Source organism: Ictidomys tridecemlineatus, chromosome 9 (genome assembly GCF_052094955.1).
Source record: "Ictidomys tridecemlineatus isolate mIctTri1 chromosome 9, mIctTri1.hap1, whole genome shotgun sequence".
Lineage (NCBI taxonomy): Eukaryota > Metazoa > Chordata > Mammalia > Rodentia > Sciuridae > Ictidomys > Ictidomys tridecemlineatus.
The window spans coordinates 37,388,992-37,416,416 of record NC_135485.1 but is presented as its reverse complement, the minus strand read 5'-3'; the positions used below and the strand labels follow the sequence as shown (position 1 = coordinate 37,416,416).

At 37.3% G+C, this 27,425-nt stretch overlaps 1 protein-coding gene across 1 annotated transcript in view; it reads left to right on the top strand.

The window, feature by feature from the left end:
* The window catches only part of Fryl (FRY like transcription coactivator), a 230,864-nt gene that overhangs the window by 22,797 nt on the left and 180,642 nt on the right, over nt 1–27,425 (top strand). The window contains exon 2 of the mRNA XM_078021273.1: nt 14,053–14,236. The gene's annotated coding sequence lies outside the window, so the exon portion shown is untranslated. The remainder of the gene's footprint in view (nt 1–14,052; nt 14,237–27,425) is intronic.

Genomic DNA, 27,425 nt, shown 5'->3' with positions numbered 1-27,425 from the left:
CAGTCTCCCTCCCTCTCTTCCTCCCTCTTATTTCCCTCATCTCTCCCACCCTCCCTTTTTTGTGTCTGTTTTTCTTTCTCCCCCTCTCCTTAACTCATCTCCCTTCTCCAGTCACCCACCCCATTGTGGGATCAGGGGAGGGTTCTGCTCTTTCAGTAGTTGGGCTGTCCTTGATATCAATATTGCTGTGTGAAAAACCACCCCAAAACAGTGGTTTTAAACAAAAACAGTCTTTCATTTTGTCCATACACGTGGGAGTGGCCCAGGCTCCGCCAGGCGTTTCTCATGTGACTTCTCTCTGGAAGCTGCACTCAGGACAGTGGCTTGGGAGGAGGTCTTCTCTCACGTCTGGCCCTGGCCTGGGAACAATCAAGCTGCGGGGGACTCCTCTCTTTGAGTGTGCTCATATGTGGTTTCTTCACAGGGTGGTCTGGATTAGTGGGACTCCTGAGGTGGCTCTCGGGCCCCCAGAGGGTCTTTTCTGGCATGGCTCAGAACTGGACCTCCTCTGTGCAGCTTTCTGTGTGTGGAGCCATCTATAAGACTTCCAGGTGATGGGGAGGGAACATAGGTCCAGGAGGCCTCTCAAAGAATTTGCAGACCTGTTTTAAAACCACTGCTTGAGGCTTCCACTGTCATCTGTTAGAATTAGACCAGTAAGTACCAGGGAAATCGGGCCCTGGTTAGGGAAGAGGACTGTGCCAGCTAACCACAGTGGCCCATTGTGGGGAAACACGAGTGTGCGTTCCTTTGCTGGCACATCCTGGTGTCCTTGCTTTATTTGAAACATTCCTTCACAATTTTTTAAAAATAGAGTTTTAATCAATATGTAGTAATTGTACATATTTATGGGGTGCATGTGGTATTTCAGTGTCTGTATGCAATGTGCAATGATCAGTCAGATCAAGGTAATTGGCATATCCATCACCTCAGATGTTCCTCCTCTCTGTGTTTGGAACATTCAAAAACCTTCTCTACTAGCTGTCTCCTCCACAATTTTTAATGAACTTATGTCTTTTCAGTAGTTCCAAATTTTATTTTTGACATTGTACTTGGCTCAAGACTTGTAGAAATCCTTGAGTCATCTCTCTTTTTAACCACCGTGGTTTTTAAGCTGCTCCCAGACACTGAGTACCTGCTTCACACTGGATACTTTGATTTGATCATCTAAATGCCTCTCAACCTGTTTTTCTCCTTTGCTGGTCACATCATCACTGTCTTAGGACAGGCCTTCATAGTCTCTCACCTAGGTCCCTCTGTTCTCTCCAATGTCTTTCCTTCCTTCCTCTAGTGCCTGCCACTTGGATGGATTTTTCTGAAACTCACTGTGTTCCCTGGGTTCAGCACTCTTTGGGGTCGTCTGTCCATGGTCCTTTGCGTGTGTGGACCCATTACTTTTCTGATTTGTTTCCAACAAAATCAGACCCTGTTTCTTGCCATTGCCCACAAATGCACATGTTGCTCTAGCCACACTGAATTTCTCACTGTACTTCTAACTTCCTGGGTGGTCTTTTACTCTTTGCCCCCTCTCCACTGCCCTTTCTCTCTCTTTATGGAGAGGAAGAGAGAGAGAGAAGCACTGTTTGGAAATGTGTTCTTTTTAAAAACTATTTCTTTTTTCTTTTTTTTGTGTGTGTGTGGTGTTGGGGATCGAACCCAGGGCCTTGTACATGCAACTGAGCTACATCCCCAGTCCAAAAACTAGTTTCTTATTGAGTGCAAATCACATGATTTCATACTATATAATGGAGTGAAAGATGTTGAGAATTTTATAGTAAACTTTTTAATCTTTTGTAAATAGTGCAATTGTGGTTAACACAGTAGAAACCTTTCCTTGTCTGTAATGATCCCTCTCATTAGACTAAGTATAGGATTTTTAGAACAATTTCTTTTCTCCAGTGAGAGATTTTAGTCCTGTGGTCTGGTTTCACATGTCACTGTTAAGTGAGATATTTCTCTTTAATGCAGTTTATAGTCATTCTCTCAGATGTCACAGTTTCTACTTAGCTGCTTTGCTGCCTTGAATTTCTTTTTGAAGTGGGCATATGCAACTAATTTGTTGACTTTCTTTGTTATTCCATTCTCTGAAGACTCTTTGAAGCTCTCTCTATAACTTAATGACTTTGAACAATTAAAGGTTAATTAACTTATGAATTGACATTTTTCCCTTGTCATTTATGATTCTCCTTGGTTTCCTCTGGCAGGCATGCTTGCATTTCTTTCTTTTCTTTCTCATATAACAACTTTATTGAAGCATAATTCACATGTACCATAAAATTCACTCTTTTAAAGTATTCCATCTAGTGGATTTTAGCATATTCACAGAATTGTATAACCATCTCACCACTAATTTTAGAACATTTTTTATCACCCCCAAAAGAAATTCCTTACCCATTAGCAGTCATCTTCTTCCCCACTAATTTACATTCTATTTCTATAGATTTGTTCACATTTTTTTAAAAATCGTTCTTAGTAAATACTCTTATTGACTAAATAATTGAAACACTTCTTTTAGATACTAACCCAGCTTATTATTGATGAAGGTTCGCCAGAGAAGCTGAACCAAGTGTGTGTGTGTATAGAGGTTTTTGTTGTAGTAGGTATGCAGTGGCATTATTGTAGGGACATATTAGGCAAGGCACCAAAGATAGCAGGAAACAGTTTTATTTGGCTGCAGCCAGGTTCAGAGGGCACAGCTTTTGCTGTAATCAATTAATCCCCTGAACCCCGAGTTCAGGGAGTTTCAGAGTTTTATACCCAGCATGTAAGGGGAGGGGCTCAGAAGTTCACAGTCTGCAAAAGTTCACATAAAAGCAGCTTTTTCTTCCACTGTTCTAGGCAAGTTAACTCTTCAAGGACAACACCTGAGAAGGGGAGAGCTTCATCTCCCCTCTCTTTCCTCCCTCTGCCAGCTGTTACCATGGAGCCCATTTGTAACTTATCTTAAAAATGTAGACATCTCTGTGAAGCCCAGCTCAAGGCCAGAGGCCTTGTTTGCACATTTCTTCAAAATACTATACTGGATATGTTTGTGAAAAACTAGTAAGGTGGTATCCAGCACCTGGAATGCTGGTATCTTCTCCGACAGTGGTCAAGTAAACAGGGCGACACGAAAATAGGAAGTTTATCTACATTGGATTCTTTTGCAGAGACTCTTTTGCTGACAGAATAAAATCAGCCTAGGTGAAGATTTCTGGAGAGGCCCAGTTAAGACTTTTCAGTGAAGAAAGGGGGTGCCACTTCAGTATCTTATTGTCATCTTAACTTAAATTTCCCCAATGCCATATGATAGGGAACATTTTTCGTATGTATATTAGCCATCCTTCTATCATCTTGATGACATGACTGCTTAGATCTTTGATCCTTTTTAAATCAAACTGTTGGTCTTTTATTGCTGTTGGATTTTAAGAGCTCCTTATATTTTGTATGCCATTCCTTTATCAGATAAATGTTTTGCAAGTATTTTCTCCCAGTTTGTTGACTGTCTTTTCAATCTCTTGCCAGTGCCTTTTGCCGAGCAGAAGGTTTGATTTCAATGAAGTCTGTCTTATCATTCTTTCTTTCATGGATCCTGCCTTTTCTGTTGTATCTAAAAATTATTGTCAACTTAAAGGTCACATATATTTTCTCCAGTGTTTTTTTCTAGGAGCTTTAAAAATTTTGCATTTTACATTTAAGTTTGTGATCCATTTTGAGTTAATTTTTGTTGAGGATGTGAGGTCTATCTAAATTCATTTTTTCTTTTGCATTTGGATGTCTGGTTGTTTTAGCACCATTTGTTGAAAAGTTTATTGTTTCTCCATTGTATTGCTTTTGCCTCTTTAAGATCACTTAACCGTATTAATGTGGGTACATTTCTGGGCTATTTTGTATTGTTGACCTATCTGGTCCTTTGCCAATGCTACACAGTCTTGATTACTTTAGATTTATGGTAGCATTGGCCTGGGTAGTATCAGTATTCCAACTTTGTTCTTCCCCTTCAATATTATGTAGGTTATTCTGGGTCTTTTGACTCTTTATATAAACTTCAGGATACAGTTTGTCAGTATCTATGAACTAACTTGCTGGAATCTTTTTTGTTTTTTTGGTATCACTGAGCCACATCCCCAGCCCTTTTTGTATTTAATTTAGAGAGGATCTTGCTGAGTTGCTTAGGGCCTTGCTAAAATTGCTTAGACTGACTTTGAACCACGATCCTCCTTTCCTCAGCTGCCCAAGACATTTGGGTTACAGGTATGCACGCCACCATGCATGGCACTTGCTGGAATTTTGATTTGGATTAAATTGAATCTAGGGATCAAGTTGGGAAAAACTGACATCTTAACGATATTGAATTTTTCTATCCATGAACATGGACTACCTATTTAGTTCTTCCTAGATTGTTTCATCAGAGTTCTTTAGTCTTCCTTACATACATATGTTGTTAGAATATTTAATTCTAGGTAATTTATTAAATTTATATCTAAGTATTTTATTTTGGGATGTTGCTAATATAAATGATATTATGTTTTTAATGTGAAATTCCACTTATTCATTCCTGATACAGCTGACTCATAATGCTTTGATTTTCAACATTTCAACTTTATGATAGTGTGAAAGTAATGGGTACTTTTTAGAATCCATACTTCAACTTATGAATTTTGGTCTTTTCCATGGCTAGGGATATGATACTTTTATGATGCTCGGTGGTGGCATTGAGCTGCAGCCACATAATCATGAGGGCAAACAATTGATAGTCTACAGAGTACTGTGTTGCCAGTGTTTTTTTTTTTGATATGTATTAAGTAAATTACATGAGATATTCAACACTTTATTATAAAATGGGCTTGGTGTTAGATGATTTTACCCAACAGTAGGCTTGTGTAAGGAAGGATTCGTAGATTAAGCTCTGATGTTTGGTAAGTTAGGTGTACTAAATGCATTTTGACTTATGGTATTTCAACCTACTATGGAATCTGTCAGGATGTAACCCTGTCATATGTAAAGGAACATCTTTAAACAATATGCTAGTCGAGCTAGGTTAGCATATGCTGCAACGAAAGCAATTCCCTATCCATGGCTTAAAACACAAAAGATTTATTTCTCTTATCAAGTCATTTCTTCCAGAGCAAATTACCTTTCCATAAAAGGCTTAGCATTACACATTAACACAGACGCCGGCCACATTGATTGTTGAGACCAACCGTTAAATCTTTCTGCTGGAAGTTTATAAATCACTCTACTTATATTTCTTTGGTTGATACTTTTCCCTCGTTTCAGGAGGGAAAAGAAAAGTACAATCCTCCATAAAGCTGATAAAGAGAGGAGAAGTGGATAATGCTGTTATGTGTGTGTGTGTGTGTGTGTGTGTGTGTGTGTGTGTTTGAGAGAAAGCTTTAGTGTGTCTAAACCTGATTTGTAAGCGCTTCTTGGGTAAGTCTGACTACCACTCCATCACTCTAAAAATGAGCAACTATCTTAGAAAAGCAACTGGTTTTTTGCCTTTCACACCTGTGTTTAGAAGTTTGCCAAATTTGGCAGATAAGGAACTGGTGAATTTTTGTGAATTTCAATGGTATCCGCCAGTTCTCTGCAAAAGACTGGTGATTTTTAAAATTCTAAACACATTATGTAGTGCTGATAAATAGCATCAGCTCTGTCATAGTTTGGCTGTGACAGAGTTTATATTTCCTCTTTCCTTCACTTAAGGGACAGGAGGAGTCTATTGAGGTTGATTTAGTTTTAATGAATTTGATGGATGGATGGATGGAAGAGAGGTTGAGTGTGATCCATTTTCTTCTGGGGCTTACTTTTGTGGCCTGGATTGGCAGGAAGCTCTAGATTATAGCAAGTTAGGGCAAGTTGCTTCTCTTTTCTCCTCCTTGTGCCTACCTAAAATATTTTTGTGGAAATTCAGAATTTCTAATGATGCTTGAATTCTCTCTTATGGATTAAGTCATGTTAGGATAGCAGAATATGGAAGTAAGTCATTTTAGGTCATCAGCTGAGTGTTTCACCTCCTTTTAAGTTAGTTTATGTATAGGTTGATCCAGGTATTTCATAGGAATAAAGGAAGCAATTTAAATTCTCTTATTTTCCAGAGAAATTAGGTTGTATCTCAACATGATGTAAGAAAAGTTACAAAAATGTGTTGGATTTATGTGTTGAGAGCAGCAAGCAAGTTCTCCTCCCTTCCTGTCATTCTGCACTACTCTAAACTCCTCATAATGCAGTAAAGTGGGAATTTTATGATATTAATATTTATTGAATAAAATGTTTGAAAGATTTTGCTAAATTTTTTAGTGCCTATTTATTATCCTGGGCAGCATTTATTTAATAAAAAAAAAATGTTTATTGAGAGCAAGAGGAAAGCTGGTGCGTCTGGAATGTGGGAAAGGAAAGGGCAGAGAGATCATGAATTTTTTTCCCCCTGTATTTGATATAGAGTATTTTCAGTATGGTTGGAGTGAGCGACTGCACTGATACTCTACAAAGATTGCCTTGGTTCCTCTGTGGAGAATTGAGGCTGTAGTGGATACAGAGCTATCATTTAAGAATCAACTTTGAGCCAGAGATGATCATGGCTCTGGCTGGAGTGGCAGCCAAGGATATGAAGAGAAGTGGTCAGATTTAGGACTTACAGTATTTTAAAGACAAGGTTGACAGAACTTGCTGATGGATTGTTTTGGGGGATGCAGGGAAATAAATGTGCTTGCCAGATTTTTGGCCTTATCGATTAGAAGAATGATGATGTCATTTACTCAAGGTACACTGCTGGAGGTAGGTAAAGAATTTACTACATCAAGAGTTGAGTTTGAGATACTTTTTGATGTCTTGTAGGACAGCTGACTGCAGAGAGCACTGACCTCTGAGCTGGAGATTCTCTCCATCTGCTGATAAAACTCATGTTTGAACTTAAGCCCTGGGGCCAGATAAGACCACATAAGAGTAAATGTCAGTGGACAGGAGGTTGGGGACTGACCCTGGGTTCCCTAACATTGAGTTTGGAGAGAGAAGAGGAAGAGAAGCTCATGAGGAAGAGGAAGAAAACCAGGAGAGCACATGGCATTTTGTAATCTAAGTGAAGGAGGTGGGGCAGACATGCTGCTTTTGAGTGGAGGAAAATGAGGACTGAACATTGACCTTTGGATTTCATGAGGCATGGAGGGCACTGACTAGTGGTCCTGGGGACTGTAGAGGTACAAAGCCTTGAATAGAAGAAAGAATGAGAAGAGGGAGTGAGAGAATATCAGGGGAGCAGAGAATGCAGCATTAGCAGGAAGGAGTTTTGTGACAAAGGGGGTCTTTTTTTTTTCCCTCCTTAACGTAGAAAAAAGTATGATATAGTCTGTTTTCATGCTGAGGTGCGTGATCATTTAGGAAGGGAGAAAAAAGGTGTTTTGTCACCTTGGCACTGCTGTTCTCCACTTTAAAGACTAGTTTGGAGATGGCTGGGAAATTGGAAGTTCTATGTCCCCCACTGTCCTCAGGGAGCCCTTGTAGTTTTCATTTATTTTTCTCCTTTTGGCTTGCTTAGTCTTATTGTGTATCATGATAGATGTTTATCTTTCACATTTCTGGTAAATGGTGATTATTAGGAAGTTGAACCAATTGTGTCTGAAAAATGCAAAAGATATTTAACGGGGAATGTGTTTCCCAAGGCCCATTGTTTACCACCAAAAGGAAACCACTGACTTCTTGTTACATCAGTAAGATAAAATTATTTTGTGAACACAGAACTTCTTTTATGACTGACATTTTTCATACTGTGTTCAGATGAAATTATTTTATGAAAGCAATACGTTAATGGAAATTGTAGACTTTTGTGGGGATTTAAAGGAAGTGAAAGCTTTTTTTTTTTTAAATAGTAATTTCTCTTCATCGTATTTTAAATCTTTCTAATTGCGTAGGAGGTGGCTCTCATTTCCATTATGAAAAATATAGCTGGAGGACTTAGAAAATGTATTTTTTAATAATTTCTTGAACATATTTAAGGTGTAAGTAGATCATGTTTCACAACCTACTGTCTTTTGTTCCATTACAAATTCATGTTTATTAAAAAAAAAGTCCTCAGGTCAAGTTTGATTAAAAACAACAAAAATTTATAGAAGATGAAGATTTAACAATAGATTTGGGCTTGCTAGAGACCAGACTTCTTGAACCATCAGTCTTTTCCATTGAAATTTTATCCTCCACTCTTGACTTCCATGTCTCTGACTTCCCACTCCAAAAAGCAAACAAAACCAACCAGTAAGTGTGGGGTTTCTTGTAATAGTAATAAATTCTTCCACTTTCTGAGTATCTAAGAAATGTGCACACGGGTGACACTCTTAACAACCAGAGATCAGACGATGCTTGGGTTATAAGTTTCGTGTACCCTGCCCCTCCACTCTCTGCCTGTTGGTCGCTGGGTTGGTTTGAGGTCAGTGTCCTTGAATAGTTAAATTCTAGTTAAGGAGAGGCAATAAGGAATGAAATAGTTAAATACAAATTAGCATATGTCAGGTAGCCATAAACTCTGTGGTGAAAACAAAAATGGACATAGGGTAGTGATATGTGTGGCCTCCTTTTTTTTTTCTCTTTTGTCAATTGGGAGTCTTAATAATCTAGCTTGTTAGAAGTTGTGGACTTAAGTGATATGTAAAGTGCACCTAGCAGAATACCTGATAATCAAATGCATTTTACTCTCCTTTTCCCTTTCTTTCTGTAATTTGAGTCATCTGCATCTCTAGTGTCATGTCACATAATATACCTCAGGTGGAGGATGTTTATATCTTGTCCTTGTGTGGTTTTGAAGGTCTTGTTGAAAGAGTACAGAACAACATAGATGAACCTTGAGGACTTTAGCTTAGGGAAATAACTCAGTCACAGAAGGACAGATGCTGATTCCAATTTAATGAGATACTTCCAGTAATCAACCTAGAGAGAGCAGAAGGGTGATTGCAGAGGCTGGGGTAGAAGGAAAGGGGAGTTCCTGTGTAATGGGTATGGAGTTTCAGTTTTGCAAAATGAAAAGAGTTCCAGAGTGGCTGGTGGTGATGATTGTACAACAATTTGAGTGTACTTACTGTGCACTTAGAAATGGTTAGAATGACAAATTATATGTTACATGTATTTTATCACAGTTAAAAAAAGTAGATGGTAAGGCTATTGATTTGGTAAGCCCCCTCCTCCCCCTTTCTAGTAGATATTACTGAATCAAGAAACTAATATGAATCATGAAATAGTGTTATGGTTTAGATATGAGGTGTCCCCAAAAGCTTATGTGTGTGACAGTGCAAGAAAAAGTGAAATGATTGGGTTATGAGAGCCTTAACCTAATCAGTGCATTAATGCACTTAAATGGATTAACTGGGTGGTAACTGTAGTCAGGTAGGGTGTGGCTAGAGAAGGTAAGTCACTGGGGGCATCATACCTTTGAGGGTATGTTTTGTCCCTGGTGATCAGAGCTCTGTTTTCTGATTGCCATAACCTGAGCTGCTTTCTTTCTCTGTGCCCTTCTGCCATGATGTTCTGCCTCACCTTGGACCCAGAGCAATGGAGTTGATAGTCTTTGGACTGAGACCTCTGAAACTGTGAGCACCAGATAACCTTTTTCTCTTCTAAAATGGTTGTTGTCTGGTCTTTTGGTTATAGCGGCAAAAATAGCTGACTAAAACAAGTGGGTTGCTGTTCTTGTATCATGAATCTATGTGAGAAATCCCATAAAAATGAAAATTTGATCAGAAATTTTCATCATTTTAACTTTCAGATGTTTTGGATTTTATAAATGTTTGCTTGTAGAACAAAGAGCATAGTGTGGATGGAAAAACATTTTCTATTGTTTTGTCAATGAAAAAATATTTATTGGGCACTCATTGTGTTGAATGAACAACAGTAACAGCATATGCTGAGTGATATCTGCCAGCTATTGTTCTAAGTTTACACTTACCAGTACTGGTATTTATAACACTTTATAATCTTCATAAAACAGCCTCAAAGGTATTCTCATTGTGCAGCTTAGAAACCTGAGGCTCTTGAGGAAGTGATTTTTACTTTGAAAATGAGTTTGGATTCCATTGCAGACATGGATTGAGGGCAGTCCAGGTGGCTGAAAGTGGATCTGGGTGAAGGGATGATTGGGATGTATTTGCACAGAGCAAAGAGCTCAGCCCGAAGTCCAGGTAATCTTTGGGAGACTGGCTAAGTGGTTTAGTCTCTTTCTTTAGAATCTTGACTCCGAGGACAATGAGGTTTTGGATTTTAGTCTGTAGCTATCAAGAGCATGGATTTACCATACCAGTGAGTGTTGTGACTGTAGTTGTGCACTGGGAATCAATATCTGAGATGCATCAGAGTACTGACAGAGGAGAGGTAGACACTAGTTAGCATGACCCCTTAAAGTTTTCTTGGTAGGGTGTTTTAACACTGCAGTGGTTGAAGCCGGAGTGCAATGACTGGTAGTTGAAGAATAAGTTAGAAAGAAGAGGCACAAATGTGGTCATGAGAGGAAATGTAGAGTCTGTGGAGGAACATGAACGTAAGTGAGAGACTTTTTCCTGTTGTGGTTTTAAATTTTTTATTTTTTTGCATAAAATAATGGTCAACTAAATATATAGGTTTAGGTGTGAGAAGGGAGGAGTTTTTAGAGGTCTGTGTCAAAAAAGGCTTTCACAAGTGGAAGCTAAGTGCACAGGAAGGAGGGACTTCATTAGCTTTTCTTTGAATTTGAAGGGTCAACATGGGGCCACCTCTTCCTGTTCAGAGATGAGGGTATCTGAAGAGATTATAGGAACTTGAGTAGAAAAATTAACCTCTAAGAGGGGACTGACTAGGTCCATCATCACTCTTTTGAGTGTGACATAGAATGATAGTAATGTAATTTTATTTGTCTTTTATACAAATAATTTACATAGATTAGAAGCTCTCTTACAAAATATTGATTGTAAAATATACTGGCATTTGGGTTGTTTAAACAGAGAATTTGTTTAAAATGAAGAGGAAAGATACATACCTTAAATATTTCATGATTAACTGTATAAATGTTTATGGTTCACCAATCCGTATAGTAAAGTTTGTTTCTGTAGAATGTTTTTAGAAGGGCTTGTCTCCTAGATCATATGACTAAACTTTTATAAAGTATATCTTTTTATACTCATTTTTGATGCAATATGTAATTAAATTGCATAATTGTTGTAAATTCAACTGACATAAACATATTTTGGGACAAACACAATTTACTCCTGGTTCGGGCATGCAGCTCTGTTGGAAGAAAAATGTGATGGTGTGTCAGAGAGAATTCACTCTCACTCCCCCAAGGAAATTGAAATTCAGAAGTTGTGACTTATCTATGGTTTAGCAAGAATATGCTTTTATTTTTAAATCCATTGCTTTCCCAGAATTGCAAGATAATAAGGAATAATGTTCAATATTCGTTAGTGGTGAAGAAGTTATAGACGATAGCTTTTTCTTTTCAACGTTTTTTTTTTAAGAGAGACAGAGAATTTTTAATATTTCAGTTTTCGGCGGACACAACATCTTTGTTTTGTATGTGGTGCTGAGGATCGAACCTGGGCCGCATGCATGCCAGGCGAGCGTGCTACCGCTTGAGCCACATCCCCAGTCCTTAGACAATAGCTTTTTAAAAAAGGAGTAGTTTTATTGAAATATAATTTTCATACCACTACAGATAACTAATTAAATTTTTTAGTTTTTAAACTCAGGGGTGCTTTACCATTAAACTTCTTCCCTGGTCCTTTTGTTTTTAATTCTGAGACAGGGTCTTGTTAAGTTGCTGAGACTGATCATGAATTTGCATTCATCCTGCCTCAACCTCTTGAGTCTCTGGAATTGTAGGCGTGTGCCACTGCACCCAGCCAAATAACTAATTTAAAGTGCACAATTTGAGATGGTTATGTATTTACAAAGTTGTATACTATCACCCCAATTGACTTTTAGAATGTTTTCATCCCAAAAGAAATCCTATACTAATTAGCAGTCATTCCCCATCTTTTCTCTTTTGGCTGTAGGTGACCAGTAATCTATTTTCACTTTCTATAGAATTGCCTATTCTTGGCATTTCATATAAATGCAATCTTGTTAAATATAGGGTTTTATGAATGGCTTCATTCACTTAGCATAACATTTTAAAAATTTATCGATGTTGTAACATGTATCAGAACTTTCTTTTTGTAGCAGAATAATATTCCATTGGGTAGGTATGCCACATTTTATTTATCCATTTATGGATTAGATGACATTTAGGTTGTTTCTACCATTTGACTATTGTAAATGATTTTACTAATGAATATTTATTTTTTGTGTGGATGTCTGTTTTCATTTCTGTTGGGTGTATACCTGGGAGTAGAATTGCTGGTGTCATGTTCAACCTTTTAGGAACTGCCAGACTTCCCCAAATTACCTGTACCATTTTACATCCCTGCCAGGAGTGTCTGAGGCTCCAACCACATACTTGCTAACACTTGTTATCTGTCTTTTTGATTATAGCCATCAGTCTCAGTCAGTGTATGTTGGATTGCTACCAGTAGCAGAGAACAGTGTTCTTTTGAAGGACAAGGAAATAACTTAAGTTGTCATTTGACTTTTCAGGAAAGTGACCTCATTATACTGATATAAATCAGTGTGATGATATAAATCAGTATAATCTATATACCTATATCTATCTATCTATAGGTATTTTTCTGAAAGAAGGATGAAAGAATATGAATTATTTTTGAGAATTATAAAAAATTAATTTTATTCGAACATTCACATTTCAGAAGTCAAAAGATTCGTTCTCTCATCCTGTTTCCTTATTGTCCTTTCTAGGTAACCATTTGACCAATTTCTCATGTTATCATTACAGTGCTTTTGTACTTTTTCTTCTCTTCCCTTTTTGTTAAATGCAGAAAATAAATTTTTTTGTGTGTGTGTGGGGGTATAGGGGATTGAACCCAGAGATGCTTAACCACTGAGCCACATTTCTAGCCCTTTTTAAAAATATTTTTTATTTAGAGATAGTGAGGCCCTAAGCAACTCAGGGAGACCCTAAGTTGCTGAAGTTAGCTTTGAACTCAAGAGCCTCCAGCCTCAGCCTCCCAAGCTGCTGGGCTTATAGGCAAGTGCCACCACACCAAACCAATAACATTTTTTAAAAACACAGAATATAGCATGTTATTTGTGCCTTGCTTATTTAATATAATCTAGTGCCACAGTGATCTTCCTCTCTCATTTTATGGCTGCTTAGAATCTCCTTTTATGAATTCCATAGGTGATTTTACCAGTCCTCTTGGGTTGTTTTTTCCATGTTTTACTTTTACAAGTAATACCATAATAATCTTCCTGTACAACTGTCTTTCTGCAAGTGTCCAGTTTTATTTGTAAGATGGTTTCCCAGGAAGAGGATTTCTGGGTCAAAGAGTCAATGTATTAGTCACCTTGTTGACATTGACCCTGCCACCAGCAATGGAGAGCACCTGTCTCGTAGGGACCTTCTCAGAGAAAGGCTTGGTAGATACTATCATGGTCCTTGTGTTACCAAGAATCAGGTAATTCTGATTCACATTTTCTTTAAGATAGTGAAGAGTTTGTAATCTACTCAAAGGGTTTTATAGGTAGTGAAAAACATTTAAGTTAGAACCCTTGAAAGATGAATTCTCAGTCTTTTATTTTCTCCAGATAGTTTCTCTGAAGAGTTGAGATATTTTAATTTTACTTTTTGCTGGTGATTGAACCCAGGGCCTCATGTGTGTGAGAAATGTGCTCCACCTATATGTTCCTAGCCCTGAGGAAAAATAAAAAAAATTTGCTTTGCTTTTGAATATTTTTTATAAATTTTTTTTTTTTTTTTTTTTTTGTGTGTGTGTGTGTGTGTGTGTATGGTGCTGGGGATTGAACCCAGGGCCTTGTGCATGCAAGGCAAGCACTCTACCAATAGAGCTATATCCCCAGCCCTGTAAGCTTTTCTTGACCAAATTCTCAATTATAATTCTAATTTCACTTGTGATATGTTATATGACAGCTGCTAAAATGTTAACTTTGGTTTGAGGCATGGCTGTTATTAATAACCAACCATACTTCCTTCTTCTGTTTTAGATCTTCCAGCCTTCAACATTCCCTATTCTGCTCCATACATGGAGAATCACCGCTGCTTTGCCCCAGGTGCCCACTTGAGTGCCTGTAAAGTACAAGCTACAGATTGAAGAAGCTTCTAGATGGATCCTTTCCAAATTTGGTGTCTTTTCTATAAAATCTGTGCCTCAATAGCTATTTCTAAGTGGTAAGTATAAGTACTATTTTTTTTTTTTTTTAAAGAATAGTGGAAATTTGTAAACCAATTATTGGTTGGATTGCTTGCTTCCTTTTCTGGGCCTTGTCTTTATATACAAGCTAATACTCACACTTTTTTTTCTTTTCACTGAGTTTTCCTAAATCACATCTAAAAGTAGCAGTAGCATTAGGTTTTTGGAGGCTTTAAAAGATTCTTTCCACATACATTCTGGGTACAGTATAATATGTAATATTTATAAAGAATAAATATAAACTAAGTGAACAGCTTTATGCCTGTGTACTTTATATGTTCTCTTTAATCCCTTATTGTAAGGCTGAGGAAGTATATCCTATTACTGTCTTTTCCTATCTATTTATATTTTGAACCCATTGAATCAAGAAGATCCTCTTACCTCCTGGTGATTGCGAATTACGCACGTATTTATGGAGAAAATAAGAGAGGTTTGTAATGCCAGCTCTTTTTATTGCACGACATTATCTGTGCCTTTTCATATTTTAACATTTTTCCTGAAGCATAGATGACAGTTAGCCAACCCATTTTCTGGGCATCGCTGAGGTTTGCTCAGAACACATCTGGGATTTGGGGTAGAGGAGGAAAACTGAGCTGAAATGGGATATCTTAAAAATGGAAGGATTGAAGTAGGCTCAGGTTGAGCCAGTTAATAAATATTTGCCAAATGCCTGCTATATGTGAATGAAAATACATAGTGACATTTATAGTAAAGTAAAGAAGTCACCAGATGGGAACTGTGGGATTAGATGAGAATGGAAGGTGGATAGGTAGAGAATGGGGTATATTTTGGCTCTTCTTCTCATCATTAACCACATAGAGTTCTGGAGTGCAGAACTAATGAATTAGCCTTGCTAAACCTCATTTTTCTCATCTATGAAATGAATGAATTAGACTAAATGATTTTTAAGTGTTTTGAAGTTAATGAATAAATTGGTAGTTTTTTTTTTTTGAGGATATGTATCCTTCTATGTCCTATCTGATAGATACAATTTTGTTCTATTTTCATTAAATTATGGGGAAAGAATAAGGTCCCACTATTAAAATGTTTTTCATAAAACCTTTCTGTTTTGAAGTTGATCTCTTTTATTCTTTTCTGTCTACCTTCTTAGCCTTCTCTTACGACTTCTAGAACTTTCCTCCATTTGATCCAGAAGTCTTTCCATTCACGCTTGTATTGTACGATATTAATGGCTCTCATCTTGTATCCTTGCCGTGTCTTGTGTTCATTATTTTCACTTTAATAATTGTCCATCAGTGATTCCAGTGCTAGGATCCTGTTATAGTTTAGATATGAGGTATCTCCCAAAAGCTCCTGTTAATGCAGGAATATTCAGAGGTAAAATGATTAGACTGTGAGAGTCCATCCTAGTTTGAATGGTAGCTGTAGACAGGTGGGAGGTAGGTGGGCTGTGGCTGCTGGAGGAGGTGGATCATTGAGAGAGCTCTGGAAGGTACCTCTTCCCTGTTCCCCCCTCCCTGCCACTTCCTGACCTGCCATGAGCGGAGCTTGTTTTTCTGTTGGGTTTTCCCCCCTCAACTTGGGTCACCTTGAGCAGTGGATTTGGCCATCTATGGACTGAAACCTCAAACCATAAGCCCAAATACAGTTTCCCTCCCCCAAGTTGTTCTTGTTGGGTATTTCAGTCACAGTGACAAAAAATATGATTAAAACAGATCCTTAAAAAAAAAAATCAGATAGCTTCTGAAAGAAATTTAGGAGAAGGGTGTGATTCTTCTTCAGTAGCTGAAATTCACGAGTAAATTGGCGTTGGTTCTCTAGGACTGCAACCCCCATGTTCTGTGTACTCCTCACTCCCAGCACTGCCACCTCCAACCTCCTCATTACTAGGAACGTACAGGTTCATTCCTAAGGTATTGAAAAGGAGGTCTTCTTTTTACTTCAGAATTTTTTTTTAAATGTCTGAAGAAAATTTTGCCTTATTATTGAAAATTTTCATTATGGAAAACTAAAAACATGAAAAAATAGACTAATAACCCAATGCAGTGGCACATACCTATAATCCCAGCAGCTCAGGAGGAAAGAAGATCACAAGTTCTAGGTCAGCCTCAGAAATTTAGACAGACTTTGTCTTAAAAAAAAAAAAAAAAAAAAAAAAAAAGCTGGGGTTGTGGCGTCAGCTGTGGAGCACTCGTCTGTCACGTGTGAGGTGCTAGGTTCGATCCTCAGCACCACATAAAAATAAATAAATAAAATAAATGTATTGTGTTCAACTACAACTAAAAAAACAAAAACAAAACAAAAATCCCCAAAAAGCACTGAAGATATAGGTACATGCTAGAACACCTCTGGATTCAATCCCCAATATTGCACAAAATACCAAAAATTTAACAATGACAACAAAAACACAGACTAATATAAGGAATCCTTGTGTACTCATCACCCAGTTTCAGTAATGATCAAGTCATAGGCAGATTGTTCATACATCCTGCCAACTTTCTTCTCATGCTTGTATTATTTTAAAGTAAATCCTAGATATCATAAAACTTTTCATATATATACTTAAGACTCTTAGTGATAATGGTATTATGGTTATATTTTCTATTTAAAAAAGCAAATTCCAGGGCTGAGGATATAGCTTAGTTGGTAGAGTGCTTGGCTTGCATGCACAAGGCCCTGGGTTCAATCCCCAGCACCACTAAAAGAAAAAAAAAAAACAAAGAATGTAAATTCTAGCATCACAAATGTCCAGTTAATCTTGATACTGATTCTCTGGTACATTTTAAAAACATTTGGTTTGATTGGATCAGGATGTGTATGAGCACCTCCCTTTCATTGCAGTTAGTTGATATTTATCAAGTTTCTTCCTCCCCCGTCCCCATTCTCCTTTTGTTTAAAGGGATGTTCCTGATTACATTCCTGTGAAGTAATTTACTCATCTGTCTTTCTATCCCCTAATAATTGGTGCAGTAGTTGGACTTGATCATGTTCAAGTACAGTTTCTTTGGCCAGTCTGTGTCTTAGCAGGAATCTGGTAAGAATCAGCCCACAACATCTAGCTGTCTGGTCTCTCTTTGTACTGAGCACCAATGGCAATTAGGTCAGGGGTTGGCAATTTTTTTTTTTTTTTTTTCTGTAAGTGGATAGTTAGTACATGTTTTAGGCTTTGTGGGCCAGCTGCTGTCTTCTGTTATACTGCTCAACTGCTGATGTTGATGGGAAAGCAGCCACAGACAAAACATAAATGAACAGATGTAGTGGAGTTCTAATAGTACTTAAGAAACTAAGTGGCAGACCCTTTGCTTTAGTGCTTTTAAATCACTAGGCTTTGCAAAGTAGAGATTTTTCTTGTGTGTGTGTGTGTGTGTGTGTGTGTGTGTGTGTGTGTAGGGGGTACTGGGGATTGAATCCAAGGCTGCTCTCCACTGAGCTACATCTCCAGCCCTTCTTATTTCTTTATTTTGAGGACAGGGTATTACTAAATAATCCAGGCTGACCTTGATCTTACCATTCTTCTGCCTCAGCTTTCCAAGTCCCTGGGATCATAAGTGTGTGTCATCATGCCAGGCTAAGAATTGTGGTCCTAATGATATAAGGACTAATGTAGTCAGAACATTAATTACTCATTTGTTGTACTCCCAGTTAGTACATAATAGTCTCCGCGTGGGAATACCATCAAAAGTTGTCTTTCTGACTTTTTTTGCTTAATACCTTGTCTGTGAGATTTTCCCCTGTAGTATGAAACCGTAGGTTTTTTTCATTGTTGTATGTTATTCCATTGTGAAATACTGCCATTGCTCTATCCATTCTGCAGTGGAGAGCAATAATGAATCGATTTGGCATGTATATATCTTGTATATCTCTTTTGGAAGTCATAATACACTTTTTTTTTCCTCTTGGATATATACTTAAGAATTGAATTTGCATTTTTATTTTTTTGGACATAAGGTATATTCCCTTATGTAGGAATGTTTAGTCAAAAATACTGTGTATGTATTTGTAATCTATTGCTGTCTAACAGATTACCAGATAAAGTAATGGCTTGACAACACAGTAAGCATTATAACCCAAAGATGCTGTGGTCCCATTTCTTGGGGACAGCTTAGTTGAGTGCCTGTAACCCAGAGTTGATAATAAAGCTGCAATCGAGGTGTTTCTGGGGCCATATTCATCTCAAGGCTCAATTGCAGGGGGCCCAATGAGTCTTCTGGGCTACTTTCCAACACACTCATGTGATTTTTGGCAGGTTTCAGGTCCTTTATGGCTCTTGGCCAAAATTCCTTGGGTTTCTCTGTAGGGTAGCCAACATGGGTAGCTGGTTGTTAGTTTGTAGTAGGGTCAAAGCGTAAATGATTTTGCAATTTTACTAGACTTTGCCAAATTCATTGTGTTCTCACCAGTAATGTGGGTACCTATTTGTCTATATTTAACTTTGTCAAAAAAATGTGTTGTCCAACTTTTGGGTGTTCTGTCAAATGATCTCATTGTAGGCTAATTTCCATCCCTCATCACATGCGAGATTGAATATCTTTTTATCTGGTCAAGAGGCATTTGCATTTCTTTTTCTGTTAGATGATCATTTATTTTTTCTTTTTCTTTCTTTCTCTTTGGTACTAGGATTTGAACCCAAGGGCACTTAAACCACGGAGCCATGTCCCCAGACCTTTATATTTTTTTAAATTTTGAGATAGGGTCTTGCTAAGTTGCTTAGGGCCTTGCTAAATTGCTGAAATGGCTTTGAACTTGAGATCCTACTGCCTCAGGCTCCTGAGCTCTGGGATTACAGGTGTGCACCACCAGTGCCCAGTAGCTGTCCATTTCTTTAGCCCCCTTTCTCTAGGTTTGTTGGAGTTTTCTATTTTGTAAACTCTATACAATTTTTAATGTCAAACTTTTCTATTTTCTTCTTTCTGACAGTTAAATAGATGTGTTTTCTAATCCTTTTGGCTTTATTGTTTTCTTATCCTTTCCTATTAATGCTATATTTATTCTTGGGCTAAGTGACCATTTGTTATTTGATGAGTCCATGTACATAGTTTGGACCTAGCCCACCAGTATTTCAGGTGATAGAATTTGACTTTGTACACAAGCTTGAGTTTCCTCTCTTCCCTTTATCACATAATGGCATGACCATTTTTCTAATTGAGAAATTAAAATGACCTTTTGTGCCTTTATTTATTATTAATTCAACTAGTATTTGTTGAACACTTACAAGGTTTCACATACTGGGCTTGGCACTAGGTAACCAATATCCGTCATCTCAGTTCTCAGGGAATGGTCTATCAGGGAGTCCATATTAAACAAACTCGGGTCTATGTGTGTGGTCAGATATTTCAAGAGAGATTTAAGGATTGAGACACCTTATTAGATTGGAAAGAATATAGATTGCCTTTATGACAGTTTAAATGATATTTGAACTGAAATTTGAAGGACAGTAAGGGTTAACCTGCTTAAAAAAAAAAAAAATCAGAGTGCCATTTTCCCGACAGGAAGCAGTGAGGAAGGATGCTGAGGCAGGAAGAGTTGAACTTCTAGGAAATGAAGATTGGTTGGGTGGGCTTGTAGGGAGAAGGGGGTGGAGGGGTGTGAGATGTCATCTTATTTGCTTGGGGAGAAGGGCTCTCTGGTTATGGTGTGGTCCGCTAGAGGGAGGTGTGAGTGTGTGTGTGTGTGTGTGTGTGTGTGTGTATGTGTGTGTGTACACCCATGTGCAGAAGTTGGTCAGGAGCTGGGTCGCAGACTCTGGTAGCAATTGTGAAAGGTGACAGTGACTTGTTTGTTCAGTTCTGTTTTTTCTTTCAGTTCTACTTTGAGCCTATGCCTGTTCCCATCGTGTTTTCTGTGTCCATTGCCTTACTTTAAAAAGATGTCTCTGGACTACTCCCGTTTTAAAAAACTGGTCTCACTGTTTTAGTCCCTGTTCTTCATCCAAACTGCTTCATGAAATATTTAGAAATGATGGGTCTGTTCCTGTATTGCTTTCTCAAACTCGTGGTGGCTCCTTTATTGGGGAAGAGTGAAGTAACTGAAGGCTTTGTCATTTTCTTTAGGCTTCAAGGTCTACTCTTGTGAGACTACTTTCTTTTAGGCAGCCCGAGACTGGTAGTTTTCTACCTCTTTTCTTAGCTGATCTGCAATTTCCCAACTTCAGTCATGACATCTCTGCCCCTAGAACCCACTACCTCCTCCCTGCTTTTTTGTTGTTTCCTGAAGGCTCTGCATAGCTCCTGACTGTTCCCCTAATCCCTTTTAGATCCCTTCACTCAGATTGATTTTTTTTAACCCACCTACTCTATTTTCCTTATTGATAGTCAATTCTATGTTTCACCATAGTTTTTATTAAATCAGAAACATTCATATATTTATTTGGAACTCAATTGTATATTTTTAATTTTCATAACTGATTAGGGACTCTAGACATTTATTGAGTTGTATAAGATTAGATCAGTCATGGAAATCTCTTATAAGAAAGGCAAATCTCAAGCACGGTTTTACAGATATCATGAACAGAACCTTCAAAGAGTGACCTCATTCAAAGAGAAAAATCTTACTTGCCCTTTGAAGCAACCTTTACAGTTCTGTGCACATCAAATAATATTTATGTTCTCTATACTGGTTTGATGAAAGTATGTTTCTATGGCAGTGTCAGAGAGTTCTTATGACTTAATGGGAGTAATGACATTTGTAGAAAATTAAATGTTTGATTTCCGTGGTAGCAGATAATGGCCAATAAAGTCATGAATACGTAGCATATTTAAATGTACTTCTGCTTTTATCTGAAACATCTCGTGGACCAATTGTCCACCTGGATTGCTTCTTATGTGTCTTTCTAGGTCAAGTGTAAGAGTCTGCATATTGACAGAGTGCTGTACTTGATTCTCATGCTTGATTTTGTTTGTACATCAGGGCCAGCCAGCAGGTTTCTTCTGTTAAGAGAAGGGCACTGTCATTCACTGCCCCATAGCTTGCAAAATGGTTTTAGGTACTCTTTTTTTTTTTTTTTTTAAATCCTCACAGTTTTTCCTCTGTTTCCATTTCTCTTTTCCTGTCTCCCTTTCTACCTGTAAATGAATTTAATTCACATTCTCCAACTTATAATGTCTTAGCACTGTATAACTGTACTATATACATGTACATGTGTTGCTTCCATATGAGGTCATTTCTCTGAAATTATAAATTATAATGATTCTTTTACAGATTTATTTTACATATGAATTTTCAGATATTAATCTAAACTTGTGTCAACTATATTAACTAATAAAAAGTATTTTGATTTGTATTATTTTAAAATACAATCTTAATAGAAGTTTTAAATGAGTTTGTTTAAGATTAAATCAGGATACCAAGTCTTAGTTTATGGACTATGTTCTTTAAGTTTTTGAAAAACTCTTTTTTGAACTATTAACTGGATAAGTGTTTATAGGTAAGAATTGAATTTTTGGTACTGTGATCGTCATTCATAATGCATTTAGTTTGGAGTGATGAAGGTTTTTTAGTTTAAAATGAAGAGTCTATAAAACCAAAAATATTCCATGTAGCTCTTGGTTTGACAGCTTTATGAAAGGCTTAAGAGATAAAGATGTCACAAGTGAAATACTGCATTCCACATAGGATTTATGTAACTAGTAGTGATGGTGAAAAACCTGGTGAGGTGGGAGAAATGACTCAGTTCCTCACTTTGCCCTCTAACAAGTCTTGTTTCCTCTCCCATTTTATGTCCCACATAAGAACTAAAGCTTCAAGTATAATCATGGCATTAATTCAGAAGCTGGATATATTAAAAGCTAAGCTTTTGTTTTTTTGTGATAGCTATATTTGTGCCATATTGGAACTTTCTACCTCCTTGTTCTAGGATGGTTTGGGAGGGCTGGTGTTGGAGCGGGTGAGTCACACCACACCACGCATTCCTCAAGGTTGTGGGCTGTGTCCTTTCCCTGGTTGTGAGCCTCACTGTCTAGAGCAGTGCCTGGAGTACAGCTGGGCTCTCCTCATCTGTTATTCTGTATCTGGCATCAGGTTTCCACAAAGCTTTAAAAATCTAGTTTTTGCCTTTTTGCTTTCCTCTGATGAATCTTCCAGGTAACATTTGCATCTAGCTTTAACGTGATTTAAATGTGTATTAAACTCTTTAATGAGAAGAGGAGTTGGATTGGAATATTGGTCTAAAAACAACATTTGGAAGGTTTATTCTGATGACCTTGAACTCCACTAAACTGAGCCAGGGACCAAAAATTCTTTCAACATAGAGCAGTAACAAAGTGAAAGGGGCATGTGGGGACTTGGAAGAAAAAGGCTGATTTTAGTGGAGGAATTTTCATTTTTAAACCCCACATGGCAACTGATCTCTTGTATATTCTTGTCAGGTCTTCCCTATAACATAGTAACTATTAATATGGAATTTTACAACTGATTGAATTATCACAGTGTTTAAACTATTAGCATTGGTCTTTGGGAAGCACTTGTTTTAGGTTGAAGATTATTTTAAGAATGTTGACTGAAACAGGGAACTGTCACTTTAAAAAGTTGTTCAATGGACTTTAAGTAGTTAGACATCAGAAAAGGATTGACTTAATCTTTAAATAATCTGATTTGTTGATCGTGGTATTTCTCTTTTTTCCTATTTTTACTTCAAAAAGGTAAATTTATTCTTTGCTTTTCATGAAACATTTTTAAAAAATCATGTTGGTTAAGTTTAATTATTTATTTTTGTTCTGAGATTCGCAATCAATGTAAGAACATATTGAAAGCATAATTGCATTTTTATTACTTATGTAATTCCTGGAGAAGAGTTTATTCTTTTAAAACATAAAATAATTCACATTGGATACCACACCTTGGCTCACACCTGTAATCCCAGCAACTCTAGAGGCTGAGGCAGGAGGATCACAAGTTTAAGTCCAGCTTCAGCAGCTTAGTGAGGCCCTAAACAAATTGATGAGACCGTGTCTCAAAATTAAACAAACAAACAAAAAAAGGGGGCTGGGGATGTACCCAAGTGGTAGAGTGCTCCTAGGTTCAATCCCCAGTACCAAATATTTAAATAAATCCTGATGTGTAGTATTATGAGTTTATTTTCTAATTTTGTCAGTTTCCATATCTATAAAGCTGAACATTTGCAAAAATTATGAATTTGTTTGAGTTAAAATGAAGTAATATATGTAAAGCACCTAACCTTGTTGGTCACACATGATAGGCTCTCAGTAGTTAGTAGTGGTTTTGTCAATATTGAGTACTTAGTTAATTTGGATCTGTAGGGCAGCTTCTCGTGGTGTAACAAACCAATTCTGGATTCTACCCTCCTGTGTTTGTAACTTTCTTAGGCTTTATTCTTCACAGAGGTTAATTCAGTCTATTTGTGGGGTGGGATGGGGTGGGGTAGGAGAGGACTTACTGACTTTTGTATTCGAGTCCTTTCAGAGTTGTTATGTGTACTGGTGTGAGGAGGATTAAGCTTTGTGGCATGTTCTATATGATCATCCATCGTGACCATACTGATTTGGAATGTTGTTTTGTTACTGACTTTGAAATGTCTTGTTTTCTGTACAGAGAATGTGGCTTTGAATAAATTGCTTATTATCCTTTACAGATTTCTAGAGTGAGAGGAACTGTCAATCGGTGTAAATCCTGCCCAGCACAACACTTTCTTTCATAAACGTGGGGAGGAGGCAATAGCAAGATAAGCACTTTTTGGGGTGGAGCCAGGAGCTGTTGTGTAACTCACAGGGTACATGGTAGCACCAGCTCTGGGGGCCTGTCACGTTGGGAGTTAGGGCTGGAGGCTCACAGTGAAACCACCTCGTTTATTGAACCTGAATGTTACTTAAAGGGCGTTTAAAAAAAGAACAGCTAGCTGGCAAGAAGCAAGAAGCCATTGTGCAGTTACAGATTGTTGCTCCAGTTAGTCTTTGGTAACCATGTCTCCAGTGTGTCTCTCCTGCCCTCTCCCCAACTCACACTGATGACTGTCTCCTTGGTACCTGACTGTGGCTGGAATAGGTTTAATTCGAGTATCTGAAACCTATTGCACGATTTCTCTTGCAGATTGCCTGCCAATGCCTCAATGGTGGTGGATGTATCTAAGTGTCATTTAATGCAGATTCCAGGCGCTCAAGTTGACCCTCACTATGAATGTTAAACTCCTGTGCCCTCTGCCTCTTGTGGAAATGCCCCATCATTAACTGGTTCAGGGATGTTTTGAATTTAACAATTCTTTAATGAAAAACTTCTAGAGAGACTATTTAAATCCCAGTAGCTCTCCTTCTTACAGTTTTTCTTCTCTGCTTCTCTTCTTTTTTAAAGTTCTTCTCAATGAAGCTTTTTAGAAATGTGTTTCATTTTGGTTAGTAATAATGAACATTTAGAAATTCAAGAGAAGGTGAGATGTAACCAAGAACTTGAATTTTAGCATTGTCTCCTGTTAAAATGCATTCTTTTTTGAAGTACCACAAATGTTTATAAACATTGTCCACATTTAAATATCAGAAATTAGATTAATTTTGGTAAAATTCTTGATTTTTTTCCAAATAATTTTAATTTGGAACCTTGAAATATTGGAAATTGTAGGTCAAGCTTATGGAAAGGAAGTGAGATTTATAATTTTCAGGTTGTTATGAAAAACCTAACTTTTATTTTATTGTAGGTTTTTCTTTATTGTTATATAAAAAGTATAGGGACTGACCCTGTTGTCCTTCTCATACTGTATTGTTCTCATGGAAGGTTTCATTGTGATGGAAAATAGGAATTTTAAGTAGACTTTTTTTTGGGGGGAGGGAGGCACCGGGGACTGAACTTAGGGGCACTCAGCCACTGGGCCCTATTTTGTGTTTTATTTAGAGATAGAGTCTCACTGAGTTGCTTGGTGCCTTGCTTTTGCTGAGGCTGGCTTTGAACTTGTGATCCTTCTGTCTCAGCCTCCCAAGCTGCTGGGATTATAGCCGTGCTCCACTGCACCAGCCTTAAGCAGACTTCTTTTTAATTCTTACTCTACGTCAATTAAACCATAATGGTTTATTGCAAATTAATGTATATGTGAAAATCTCTTACATTATTGAAAAAAACAAAAGAAAAGAAAGACAGCTTTTTTGGAGGAAACTATTAAGACTACAGAAGAGGAGACCATGCGAGCAAGACAGGTCCATGGTTGGGTTGTGACAGCTTCCAGTCGTTCCTTCGCTCACTGTTAGTTTTCTTTTGTCCTGGGACTATGTTTTGCTCATTAATAACGGTACCATTAGTCAGGGAAAAAATAGTACCATTGAAACCAAAAGCTGGTAATCAGCTTGAATTTTAGAATAATATTAGAATGAATAGTGATTACCATTTATTGTCAAACTAACCAGCAAACATTGCTCCTTCAAACCTAGAAATGCTGTTTAACCTTTTGCTCTGACAACCTGCCTCCCAGGTAAAGTGTTTTCTGTACAGAAATCAGTAATAGCTTCCTACAGTTCATCTAAAGAAAAGATGTGCAGAGAGGTAGGTTTCATTATTATTATTATTTTTATGATGATGATGATACTGGTCTTGTTCACTTGCCTCTGGATACAAATAAAACACTTTAGTGGCTGTGTTAATCTTAAGTATTGTTTGTGATATGCCTAACTTAGTACTAAGATGAGACTTAGGCAACAAGAGAATTTGGATTATTTAATACTCGTACATAATAAAACGACTTATCAAATATTCATGTGGGCACATACAGAGGCATAATTGTATTCTTGTAATGCACAATATAAATACTAATATTGTTTTGGAGAATCAGCATGGTATGCTGAAGCCATGGTTTAGAAAAATGCATTGTAGTATGTTTTTATCTGTGGGAATTACTGGCAAGTATAATCAAGATTCCAAATACTGTGGTTGTTTACTTCCCTTTTGATTTTGGCTTAAATATTTTAGGTCTTTTTTTTTATAGTGACTGAACTATTATTCTTGTAATATCTATGGTAGAAATGAACCATAATTGCTTTATAGGAATTATTTTAATCATTATGTCTACTTTTATTTTAATTTATTTTTTTGTAGTTGTAGATGGACAGCATGCCTTTATTTTATTTATTTTTGTATGTGGTGCTGAGGGTTGAACCCAGTGCCTTACACATGCTAGGCAAGTGCTCTGCCACTGAGCCCCAGCCGCAGCCCTCATTATATCTACTTTTAAAGAGATATTTAAAAAACTATGTCCTCACGCTTAGACTAGTTTAAAAACGTATTTAAGATGGGTGTGGTGGCACATACCTGTAATCTCAGTGACTCTGGAGGCTAAAGCAGGAGGATCAAAAGTTCCAGTCCAGCTTCAGCATCTTGGTGAGACTCTTGTCTCAAAAAATAAGAAGGATGTGGCTCAGGGTAAAGAGCCCTTGGGTTCAGTCCCCAGCACTCCCCTCTGCAACAAACAAACCAATAACCTCTCTAAATTCACATGACCTCCATAAGCATTCCCTTTCCACAGCTTCTAGTTGTTTTGATGCATTTCTTCTGTCATGCTATTTCATCTGTAAATATTTTAGCATGTATTTCTAACAGATAAGGAATCCCATTTTGTGACAGATAAAGTAAAATCTTAAGAACCTATTTGAAGAATGTACTGAATTTTGGAACACTAAAATTGTATATGGGCCTTAGAGTGATATATAGGAAAAACTAGATCCTTTAAATTGGAAGAAAGCGGTTGTACCAACAAAACAAGACAAAAGGCATGGAGAAAAAGGCAAGTAATAGCTTTTAGAGTACCCACTTAGAGGGAATAGAAACTTGCATTTTTGAACAGCTGCTGTGTGTCTGCATTCCATACAGGTCAGTAGGGGAGCAAAGCCAAGTGTATTTCCTATCACTTGAGATAGCAGTTCTGTTTCAACACTTTTTCTTGAAGGGAAAAAAATCAAAGTGTGTACAAAGACTGCCAATCAAGATATTTCCTGCAGTGTCTTCATTGTTCAGCAGTGAAGAACTGAACCTAATGCTCAGTGTTAGTGGAATGATTCAATGAGGATACCTTGACAAAAAATGTGACCACTAGAAATTATTCAATATAATCCCAAGTAAAATTGTATAATGTTTAATGTGTATTAAAAGACCTGAAAAAAGTTAACCCAGAAGTTAATTGGAATAAATAATGGCAGTCTCTAGGTATTAAAATTTTTATTACTTTCTTGGGAAATTGTTGCAATATTTGCCCAACATGTGATATATGTTAATAAATTATAA